The following is a 12,415-nucleotide window of genomic DNA, read 5'->3' as shown; positions in this document are numbered from 1 at the left end:
GGGACCCTCTCACACACGTTGTCTTTATTCCAGTTCTTTGGGTGTGTGAGCACTCCTGGGAGAGTCCAGAGGGAGGGAGACTGTGTCCTGGTTTCCTTTTAGGACATGGGAGTTGGGAAACTGAAGGGAGTTAGGATCAACTAAAGCTGGCAACTAAACAAAAGGGTGAGTTAAGTGTTTGTTTGTAATAGTTCAGTTAGCAGACAGACCTGACTTTTGATAGGGAATGACTTCGTCTACCCAAAGCAGCAAGAGAACAGCTGGACCAACCTGCCCCAGCTCTGTGTGGGCCAGCCACTGGTTATTATTTATTGATAAGGAAGGAGTTTTTCCCATTATGATTTAGGTTTGTCATATGAACTCATTTTCAAATAAATTGACCAACAAATCCCTGCCGGTGAGCTAAAGAGCCTTACCCAAAGATTTCTCAAATATTGTTTTTCCTTGCTAAAGCAAAAAGTCCCTATTTAAATTAATATGTAAATTAGGTTTTCTGTTTGGAGGATGCCCTGTGCTTTCTGCCAGGGTTCTTCTCCTTTGTTATTTTTTCCTGTAATATTGTACAATGTTAATAATTATGAATTTGCCTCTTGTTGACTAGAAAACACATTTCTTGTAGACCCTAGTATCCTTTAATATACATATCCTAGTAGCCCACGAATTGCATTTTTTTCCTCCTTCAACTTTATTTAGAATTGAAAGATCCTGGAAAAGTAGTCAGTTGGGATATTGTTAAATGAGCTAAGTTTGCAAAGCAACGTCATGTTTTTCAACTTTTAAACAGTCTTTTTAAAGCATTTTTTTGTGGCGGTAATTAGAATAATTCCAACTTCAGATCTCTTGTAGACAATGTCATTTAGAAAAATCAGGTATTAGTTGGTTTGGAACACAGGTTTCCAAACTCATCTGGCCTGTTTTTAGAAAACACACACACACACACACACACACACAAAAAAAAAAAAAAAAAAAAAAAAAACTTAAGCACCTCCCTGGAAATCTACCCTCTCTCATGTTTTATTTTATTTTTTTCCTTTGGTCCCACATCCAGCTGTGCTCAGGGCTTACTCCTGGCTCTGTGCTTAGGGATCACCCTTTAAAATTTTTTTTTTGGGGGGGGAAACGACACACTTTGTGATTCTTAGGGGTTACTCCTGGCTCTGCACTCAGGAATTACCCCTGGCTGTGCCTGGGGGGCTTATGGGGTGCCAGGGATTGCAGTGTGCATGGCTGTACTTCTCTCCAGACCCTCTGAGATCACTCTTGATCCTGATCACTTCTGACCGGCACATCATCTGTGGCACCAGGGAGCAAACCGGGCTCAGCTGTATGCAAGGCCTTACGCCTTACCCTTTGTACTATCTTTATGGTCTGTGGAAATCTACCAGTTTTTAAGCAGACAAACAGAAGTGGCCCTCAGATGACACTTGAGGTTACTGTCATCGTCTTGCATTGTTCTAGCCCCACACGGACACCAGAGGGTGGGAGTGTGGTATTTCTAACTTTGCGAAAATCTGATTGGAGGAAAGAGCAAAATGTGAAGATTTATTCATTGTTTTCATGCTGAAAAATATACTTTGATATAGGGTTATTCTTTGGACTGGAGCGGATAAGGTGTTTGCCTTGCACAGGCCGACCCGGGTTCGAATCCTCCGCCCCTCTCAGAGAGCCTGGCAAGCTACCAAGAGTATTCCACCTGCATAGCAGAGCCTGGCAAGCTACCCGTGGTGTAATTGATATGCCAAAAACAGTAACAACAGGTCTTACAATGGAGACGTTACTGGTGCCCGCTCGAGCAAATCGATGGGCAGCGGGACGACAGTGCTACAGTGCAGGGCTATTCAGTCTTCCATGTTCCAAAATTTGGCAAATTTTGGTCTGATTTTTCTTGGTGCAGCAGGTAGTTTAGTAGGATCTGTCAGGGACCTTGGATTTGGGACATAGCTGGAGTTTACACATTCTTTCTTACCTAGGACAGAGGCGCCAAATCATTTCAGGTCAGACCTGGGCATAAGTTTTCTCTCTCTGTGTCCATAAATGCAAAAATCATCCCAAAGTGGAGCCACACAGTTTCCTTCCGCTCTTCTTTGCTGTAGGCGGTTGTGTGGCTCTTAGTTGTCTCTTTTTCTTGGGGGGTTCTTCTTTAGAAGGTTGCTGTGGGGCTGGAGAAATAGTGCAGTCAGTTGGGTGCTTGTTTTGCACGTGGCCAACCTGAGTGTGTTCTGTGCACCTCATTTTGTTCCACAAGCCCAGCCTGGAGTTATCCCTGGCTATAGAGCCAGGAGTAAGCCCTGCTCACTGCAGGGTGTGGCCCAACATTTTTTAAAAAGGAGAAGGAGAGACAGTGTAAGAATAACAGCATTGTAACAACACCTCACTTGGTGCTAAGAAGATCCGTGGTCAGTGGAACACACAGCTGGAGAGGAATGTGGCTTTCCTCATGGTAACATTGTGTGCGGATTAGATTTTTAAGGGGCAGTGCTATGCCTGCTCCTAAGGTAGCATCAGTAGGACCAGCAGGTCTTACCATGATTTTGCCCCCTATCTCTCTCCCTCTCTCTTTCCCCATCTGTCTGTTTTGGTTCACCACTTTTTCTCCAAGAGTCCCAAGCTCAGCTTCAGAAACACTGGTCTTGAGTGAATGTCCTCAGAAGCTGGAACTTAATCTGATTAGAAGTCTTTGCCAGCCCTGTGGCACTTGGTCAGGAAGACTGGCGTCCGTAGGACCATCTGGAATGGAAGTTCCTTATAGCTCTGGAGCTGACTGCTCAGACATTTACAGTGATGGCAGAGCAATAATACCCTTTCGTTCTTCTCCAGAACAGAAAAGCAAACTTCCAGAACTTCCTATTAGGTTATTCTGAAAAAAACCAAAAAGGCTGTTATTAGATTAGGCACCATGTCCTGTTCATATGTAGTTAATTACTTATGTTCAGCTTTCTCTTTTACTTATTAGATTGCTGTCTTAAAGGTTCTTTTAACTTCATGTCTCTTCCAATCCTTTTTCTGCCTCCAGAGACATCTGCAATTTGGCCTAGTTCCATCCCTTGCCAGGGGTGTGGGGATGGGTTCTTGATCTCTCCTGTTACATGTTTTCCTAAAGTTTTTCTCCATTCATATGGCTTATTGCTCTGTATGTCTTAGTTATGGAAAAAACTACTTAAATAGCGTTATTTATGACTGATCAGAGGCATCTTAGAATTAGTTGTCTTCTTTCTCTCTAATGCTGGTATTCTGTCCGTTAGTTCGAAGAGGTATGTTTAAGATCTGTTAAACATAGTCACCTGGTGACTGACTTCTGTCTGATCCAAGGCAAGCAATTTTGTTATTGTTATGTATAATATGTCTGACTGAACTTCTTCCTATTGAATCAACTTTGTCTTCTGGACCTACACATAAGAGCCTTTAAGTATTTGAAGCCTGTGCTTATTCTGTTGCTTATTCTGTCACTCCATCAGCAATGCCCAGAATTAAGTTCAAGGCATTAACTCACAGAGATATTGCCCATTTGGTGCATTTATACACAAACCATTTCCTCTGAAGAAATTTTAATGCAAAGCATTCAAGCTTCATACATCAACAAGTAAAGGGGGATAGAAAAAGGGCAGGAAGAGAGGAATGATAGTTGGAAGTATTAGCAAGTCAAATGAAGTCAGGTCTGGGAAAGAAGAAATGTGGATTCAAGTTCTTTGCAGAATAATCCAGGGTGGGAACTTTTTTTTTTTTTTTTTTTTTTTTGCTTTTTGAGTCACACCCAGCTATACACAGGGGTTACTCCTGGCTCTGCTCTCAGAAATGACTCCTGGTGGTGCTTGGGGGACCATATGGGATGCTGGGACTGGAACCCGGGTCGGCCACGTGCAAGGCAAACTCCCTACCTGCTGTGCTATCACTCCAGCCCCCAGAGTGGGAACTCTTAGGTCCAGCACTTGATTTTCAGTGGAGGGAGATTCATCTTCTACGTTGAGAAAAGAATACCCAGTAGACCGAGGAGGAGTTCAGGGTTACCTCACTCTGCAGAATGACTGCTTTTTCTTGAAAAGTTGTACAAGTCCACTTCTTATCAGTAAAATCTCAATTCCCTATGGATTCACTTTCATGGCTGGATGTGTAATTGATCCATGGAGACACCCTGCCCTTTTGTTATCTATTTTTAAATTTGAAACCTTTCATAAGTTATTTACATTCATCTGATTACAAGGATTCTTACCTGTGCAGGTAAAGAACCCCCGCTTAGCAGTAGATGCTCTGAAGTCTGGATGCTCAGTGTTCTCTGGCTCCCATGCATGAAACATGGCCATGCCTCGATGCTAATAGGATTCGTCTGGCATAGTGCAGCCCCCAAATCATTTTACCCCAAGTTCAAGCGCTGCATGTCCAGACTGCTTCCTCCATTCCCTCACACCCTGCCCCTCCTTTCCCCAGCTGATGCTCCGGTGGCTGTTTCCTTTGGCAGTTAGTTTAATGCTCTTTGGCTTCAGATGGAATCATAGTATTATGGTCTGACTTCTCTTCAGTGAGAGCATTTTATGATCTCATCTTCTGGAGCCTATGCCCATCTGCCACGTGGAGGACCTTGGTGAGCTGAAGAGCAGCCATTCCCAGTGGCCATCCCGGGCTTTGTGCTGTTTGTTGTGTACATGTTTCATAGTTGTGGGTGGTGAGCCTTTGTCCCTGAGCATCCCACTGGTGAACTAAAGTCATTTCCAAATATCTTAGAAAAGCTGGAAGCAGTATGGCCTTATACCTGCTGATGAATCGTGCTGTATGGTGGTCAGGAGGCTTTTTGGGGACTTCTGTGTTCTTGGTTCTTTTTGTGCTACCATTCCATAAGGCACGAAATAACAACTATCATAGCACATTTGTGTCTTTGGCTTTTGATGGTGTTCCTGTATCTTTGAAAACCCCAGAAAAGTGTGTAGACTCCCCTCAAAAGTATTTACCTTTACCACCTTAGATATATTTGTCATGGTGAGGTGGCTGAGAGTTCAGGAGAGAAGTGAGAGGAGGAAGGTGGGCATTGCATCTACCAGATCCTTCCTTCTTGTTTCCAGATGCTTCCAGATACCTCATTGCTGGGTGGCCAGAAGTCAGAGAATTAAGAGTGTACATTGCTAAGATCACTGTCATCCCGTTGCTCATCAGTTTGTTCCAGCGGGCACCAGTAACGTCTCTCATTGAGAGACTTATTGTTACTGTTTTTGACATATCCAATACGCACAGGTAGCTTGCCAGGCTCTGCTCGCAGGCTCGATACTCTTGGTAGCTTGCTGGGCTCTCTGAGAGGGGCGGAGGAATTGAACTTGGGTCGACCGCGTGAAAGGCGAACGCCCAACCTCTGTGCTATTGCTAAGATAGTGAATGGGAAAGTTAGGGTTGTGATCCGAAATCTTTACAGAAAGAGTGAATTCAAGTCAACAGCCAAGTCCAGAGTTGACCAGTCTGGAAAAGTTGCCAAATACTTATTAGCGAGCACTTGGCAGTACTTCATTTTAAAAGGTGATGGACTCTGTTGCCTGTAGTGGGGGTGCAGGTGACAAGCACAGCCAAGTGTCAGGTCTTGGGAACGGCCTTCTGCAGAGGTGGAGACCTTTCGGGCCATGAGTGACCAACTGTCACCTTGGCAGGTTGATTCTCTGTTGTCAAATTTTAAAGAGTCTATAAGCCGAGAGTTTTATAGAACATTTCCTGAGTTTCAGTTCTGACTAATAATTGCACTGCTCAAAGTTACTCAGATGGGGCAGATAAAATATATTTGAAAAGCATCCTAGTTGGCGATATCTTGAGGGATGGCGGGAGGGAGGCAGAAAAAGATGGATTTTAGCATGTTCATGGGCTTTACTTGTTTTTTTTCTAACCTGGAAGCCTTCCTGGTGTCTCCAGTTTGCTTTTCTTCTATAGTCTCCCCTTCAAATATGTACTCCTTTATGTTGTTGGACATAAACAACGGATCCTGGTGATTCTGATTCTGAAAAGGCTGTTGCTGCAGAAAATGTGGTGGAGGGTTCCTTTGAGTTTTTCTTGTGCTGCGTCTACTTCCCACTGACAAGTGTGGTCCTGAGCAAAACTGTCTTCTTGACAAAGGAAGGCTGAAGAGAATGGGTTAAGTCAAAGGCTCATCCTCACCTTTCACCCAATCATGGCATTTGTCCAGGCCCACAGTTGCTCTTCTGTGGTAGTTCTCCACTGAGAGGAAGCTTAAGATCAATGGAATTTCCTTTAACCTTGGATAAAATTTACTTTTTGATTTAATTATCTTCAAAGACCATCAGGATCTGCCTTCTTTCTGTCTCCCTGAGGGCGTCTCGGCTCCACCTTTGTATTTATCTCAGTTTCTTCTATTGATGTCTCTGTTTCTTCAAGCAGCCTCTAAACTTCCCCTAGTTTTCTTTGCTTGGGATATTCTTGTTTTGGTCTTTGAATATGAATATCTTCTGGTACTTCTCATGCCAGAGTGGATGTCATCTCAACAGTCTCCCTTGCTTAAAATAGATCCTTATTCCCATCCACCCAGCCTCTGACCAACTTTAATATGTCAGTTTCTTTCTTGTCCATTTGAATTTTAAACCATATTGTCTATTGGATTGTTATTTACTTTTTCCCTTCCAGTATATAAGCTCAGTGTAGGGTCACCTTGTTTCTTATGAAATGTGGTATTGCCAGGAGAATAATGAGCAATACTTTAAAATGAGCTTTTATAGGAAAATAAACTTTAGAGACAATGCTAAAACTAGCAGTGGTAGTTTTCTCATAATTTTCCTAGAATTTAAATCACTTTGTGGTGATGTACACAGTACTGTGATTTTAAGGTTGTCGTGGAGCAGCCAGTTGGAGAGAGAAAACTAGAGAGACATTGAGTAGACTGGAGTTATTTGGATTCTAATCTTAGCTTTGCTACTGTTTCTGAGTTTCTATTAGCATGTCCTCCTCATGCGGCTTACTTCACTTGTAAAATCATGAAGCAGATGAGTTATTTTTAAATGTTCATTCCAGTCCATTAATCACCATCTTAAGTCAGTGTCACTTGTGATTTTTCCCCACTGCCCAGGAAATCTTCCTGTTTCATAGTTGCTGTCTTTCCAAACTCCCCTCGAATGGTTAGTGTCTTTCCAAACTTCTTCCTTGTGTCTTTCTTCCGACTACTTAGGTTTCTTAGTATTCTGATCTTGACCCCTAGGCACTGATTATTTTGCAGCTGCAATTGACATTAACCTGGTTAGTCTTGATAAAAGATTTCATGGTATATTACTCAGTGATAACAGGAGTGTGATAATGAGAACAATAATTATTATTACTCGTGTCAAGAGGTTCCAGAAAGAGGCAGTTCCAGCCTGCAAAGTGTTGTACTTAAGAACTTAAAGATGTTCTTGTAAGGATTTGAGCACTTTATGTGGCTTTGGAGAAATAGGGTACCTTGTATAAAATGACAAAATAGAAAAACTTCAGAATTTTAATGGGAATTAAAAATCAGAAATATATGAGGAGGGTGGTAGAGGAAGAAATAATAGGTGGGAAATAGAAGTGACCAAAAATTGAATCAGGGTGGAGTGACAGCCCAAGGCTAGCCTACTTGTGGTGCATAAGGCTCACCTGTTCTGGCCCTGCACCACATGTTCCCCCAGCCATGCCAGGAGTGATCCCTGAGCACAGAGCGAGGAGAGAGCCTTGAGCTCCACCAAGTATGGTCCAAAATTAAAAAGAAAAAGAAAATGAAATCAAATCAAAGGATGGACATGAAAATTATTAGTGCACATGTCGATTTTTTTTAATCACCAGCAGATTTAAACATTTTTGTATATGAGTTGTCTAGCATAGGTTGCCATTCCAAAAATAAAAGTAAAAGACATTTAGAGTGAGCAGATGACTAACAGGATGGTGTTTTTAGACCCCCTGCCCTGCTTAATTTTTGCTTTAAGTGAAATATTCCAGTAATGTCCCTTAAGATGTGAAAATGGTTTTGGATTTGCTACTTGAGCCAGCAGAACACCCTTTTCCAAATAATCTGCACAGACAGGAGAGAATGAAATGAAAGCTTTCTGAAGACTGGGGGTGTGGGTGTGGGGATGGAGTGTTTCCATTTTGTTTGTTTGTTTGTTTGTTTGTTTGGGATCATACTGTGTAGTACTCAGGATGGATTTCCTGTAGGGCTTGTGGTCACTCCCAGACTTGCTCAGGGATCCATGTTATGCCTGGCATCCGACACAACTCCAAGGTGCAAAGTAAGTATTTAGCTCTTAAGCTATTTTCCTGGCCTGGGGTGGTTTCTCAGCTCAGTGAAAATGGAATTTTCCCATGAGTGACACAGCAAAAGAGAGACACATGGAGTCCAACCAAGCATCCATTCATTTGCTTTCTCCTCAATAATTTTCAGAGCACGTGGTAATTAATAGCACGTGGCTATTAACAGAGAGAAATGGCCAAACCAGACCTTGCCTTTCTGGAGTTTTGGTTTTACCATCAGGTCAAAACCAAAAGCAGCATGGAGTCAGAATACACGAAATCTCGGTTTTGTGTTTGTTTCCATACCCATCGTCAGTGTTCTGTGGTTCTAGGCAAACTAGCACAGCTTGAAGCTTTGTAGAATTGGAACAGCAGGAAGTGCTGGCCCTCTGCGCTGCTGTAACCAGTCGCTGCTGTAACCAGTCTTGGCAGTAACAGCAGGAAGCAGGAAGTTCAGCCTGGCACCATGGCTGAGATTGTGGGCTGAGAGGGCAAAGGCACCTGTGTGCAACTGAAGGTAGATAATAGCATGAATCACCAGTATAGAAGTTGGCCTCTTCCAATCACTTTTTTTTTTAATCTTTGGGCCACATTTATCTCAAGGGTTAGGTTACTCTTGGCTCTCTTCTCAGGGTTCACTGCTGGCAGGCTTAGGGGAACATAGGGGATGCCGGGGATCAAACCTGGATTGGCCATGTGCAAGGCAAGAACCATATCTGCTATACTATGGCTCCAGCCCTGGCCTTTTCAAGTCTTCTGAGTCTACAACCCAGTCACAGGAAAGGTTGGGATCACACAAGAAGCAAAAAAAAAAAAAAGCATTTCCAGACAAGTTTTTTTCACTGTACCAATTCTAGTCCCGGCATTATAAGTTAATGCAGAAAATTAACAGAAAATTATGAAGAGATTCTATAATCAGTGGATAAGTTCAGCCTTGTGTATCTAATTCAGATTTGTAGTTGAGCAAATATGGGGAACTGACAGGCATAGCTCTGCATTTATGGCATAATTTACAAGCTTTGGAACAAATAATATACTTACACCAGAAAAAAGGTCATTATAGGAAAAGTGACACCTCACCTTTTTTTAAGTTAATGGTATTTTAAAAAACGAATCCCCTTAAAAGCCTTATTGTGTTAAGGCTATACTTTAATACTGTATAATTGAGTTTTCCCATTTTATTACAAAAATTTTCAAATATGCAGAGATGGGAGAGATTGTTTTATGTTTAATTAAAAAATTTTAGACATTAGAAAACAAACTGAATGCCACTATACTTACGACACTTTCCACCTATAGTCTAGCATAATTTTTCATTCTTCCATTCACACATTTTAATTTTTTTATTGAATCTGTTTAATTTTTATGTGTGTTTCATTTGGGGACTGTACTTGGTAGTACTCAGGGATTGCTCCTGGCTTTGTGCTCACAGATCAGAGATCATTCTGGCGGTATTCAGGTGATCATATACAGAATTAAGAATTAAACCTGTTGGCTATGTGCAAGGCAAGAACATTACCCCTGTACTGTTTCTCTGATCCAAATCCATCCAATTCTTGTTGCTTTTCAAAGAAATCACAGGTATTATTCCAGTCTCTCCAGCCACTTACTTATATTTTAGTATGCATGTCCTTAATTAATATGTTTTTTCAATTTTATCTTTTGGTGCAAAATTTATGTAAAATGGAATTCACAAAGATTTGGCGTATAATCTGGGTTTTAACACATACACATGTGTACATACCCTGGACCCATATCAAGATTTAACATTTTCTGCTTAGCCTACATAAATTTTTTAAGTCTTTTTTTAGACATTATTTCCACCCACCCAACAATCACTATTTTGATTTTTTTCTACCTTAAGTTTTAAATCACTGATAAAAAAATCAATGTTTAATACATGTATAATAAAAGTTGACCTTTGTATTGAACTGTTCTCATAGTTTTGACCATTGTGTCATAACCGTCACTGCAATTCAGATATGGAACAGTTCAGTCATCCCCGGAAATTCTTCTGGCTTCCACTCAACTCCTTCCCTACATTTTATCACAGTCTCTGGTCACCACTGATTTGTTTTCTCTCCTTGTTGCTGTATCACTGTCATCCTGTTGCTCATTGATTTGCTCGAGCGGGCACCAGTAACGTCTCTACTGTGAGACTTGTTACGTTTTTGGCATCTCAAACACGCCACAGGTACCTTGTTGCTTTGTATTTTCTAAAATGTCACAGGAATAGGAGACAGTGGTCTGTGGCCTTTGACTCTGGATGTCATAACTCTGCATGATTCGTCTAGGATTCCACCCATGGAGAGGCGTCTGTCACCCACTGCCTTCCTTCTGTCGTCCTGAGTGGTGGTCTGTGTAGATAGCACAGTTTGTCTTTGTCCTTTCACCTGCTGAAGGACAGTCTAGCTAGTATATAACCGAGCATCTGCTGTATTTGTACTGTTCAGCTTGGGTATTTATAAATTCCCAGCTCACTAGCAAATAGAAGATAACGTGCACTCAGGGGTTGCCCTACAAGACTGGTGTGTATGACTTGGGAGAAAATGATGTAGTTATTTAATTCAGTGCTGTGAATTTTGCAGTGAAGAAGGATATGGGCGAGAGGAGGCCTTCAAGAAGGAGTAACAACCACCAATAAATATTTCATGGGGTTGTTTGTGGTGACACGGGTCAAGTAGCTTAACAGTAAGTCAGGTTGATGTGGGGCTTAGTTAGCTGCACGTCAGAAGGGGAGGCTGAGATTCAGCAGAGGATGGTGCTTTTGTTTGGCCAGAGGGCTGGTGCCAGATGTCAGGAGCTGCTGCCAGTTTCCTATGGCATCAACCTGTTTATCTCTTCTTGTTTCTTGCATTTTCTGTGAAAGCAGAAGTAATTTGGTAGCTTTGTGTGTATACATGTGCATGTCTGCACACATGCATTTATAATAGAGTTGGAAGTGTCAAAAATGTACTTGTTTTTTATTCATGTACTCAATAGTCAACAGAAATGCTTTCTATAAGTCAGAAGAATCAAACCACATATATTTTTTAAAATTACTGTTTTTTTCTGAACTCTGCAATAGTCCAGGGTGGAGATGGACTTTTTACCTGTGAACATGAATTTCTGTGGGATGATAAGCTTGCCCCACCTTTAAGATAAGCACTGAGAGGAATGGATGGTATGGGCATTTTAGTAGTTAGCTTTGCACAGAAAGGTGGCAATGGATGAAATTCAAATGGGAATAAAAGTGTACTCTCGTGCTGGAGAGTGTGCAGGGGTCCAAGTCGTGAGTCCGGTGCTCCTTTGGCCCAGCCGGCCCCAGCTTACTTAGGGCCTCCCCTTATAGTGAGGCCCCATTGACTGAATGGGAATGGTCTGTTCCCCTGTCCCCTGAGTTTTGGAGTCCCCCTACCCCATTTATATGTAAATTCCGAGAAGACAGTGTAGAACACCACAGTTGGTTAGTAATTGGTAATTGTACGGCGAACTAGTACATGGACTCACACAAATCCAAGTAATATTTCAACATCCCTGATTTGCTTTTGGAAAGACTACTTTCCTTCGGGAGGCTGAGAGCCCAGTGTCAGAGTTTGACCTCTGAGGGACTATTTTTGTTCCTCATTGTTCAGACTGAGCTCATCCCAGTCATTTAAATGTTCATCAAGCATCAGTAATTTGCCTGGGTGCTGGTAACTGCTGCTGCTGATGAATTCAGAAACACACAGGCCAGTTAATGAACCTCCTGAGAGGGGGAACGTAGGACTTGGATAGGTGTTGTGTGTCCCCCAGGCCTCCTTCCTTTCCCACCCCTCTCTCTCTCCCTCCCTCTCCCCCCTCCTTCCAGGGTTTGGGGGAGCTCAGGAAAACAGAGAGGGACTTCATCCTTGTCGTTGGAAGAGCTTTGGAGTTGCAACTCTTGGGTCCTTTCGAGACCACAGTCAGTCCCAATTGCACCCGTCACAGTGGCAGTTTGTCACACTTAGCATGCTTGGCTCCTTGGTGAGTCACCGTTAAGAAGAGCAAAGTGGGGGTTCGGCTGCAAGAATCCAGTGACTCTAGACTCCAGACCAGCCAGAGGGGACTAGTGTCCACCCTGTGGGAATAGCGTGTGCCCCTGAAGGCTCCGCGCAGCAAACACAGCCAGCAGCTGGTGCTTGCAGCCCCGAGGGCTTCCCTGCTCTGCTCCTGGGCCTCCTCACCAGGGTCCGGGTCT

General features: G+C 42.6%; 1 protein-coding gene across 1 annotated transcript in view; it reads left to right on the top strand.

The window, feature by feature from the left end:
• PCSK5 (proprotein convertase subtilisin/kexin type 5) overlaps positions 1-12,415 on the top strand; it is a 320,193-nt gene that overhangs the window by 53,175 nt on the left and 254,603 nt on the right. The gene's annotated exons all lie outside the window — the stretch shown is intronic.

Source organism: Sorex araneus, chromosome 1 (genome assembly GCF_027595985.1).
Source record: "Sorex araneus isolate mSorAra2 chromosome 1, mSorAra2.pri, whole genome shotgun sequence".
Lineage (NCBI taxonomy): Eukaryota > Metazoa > Chordata > Mammalia > Eulipotyphla > Soricidae > Sorex > Sorex araneus.
Note: the sequence above shows the minus strand (reverse complement) of the source record. Positions and strands in the feature narration are given on the sequence as shown.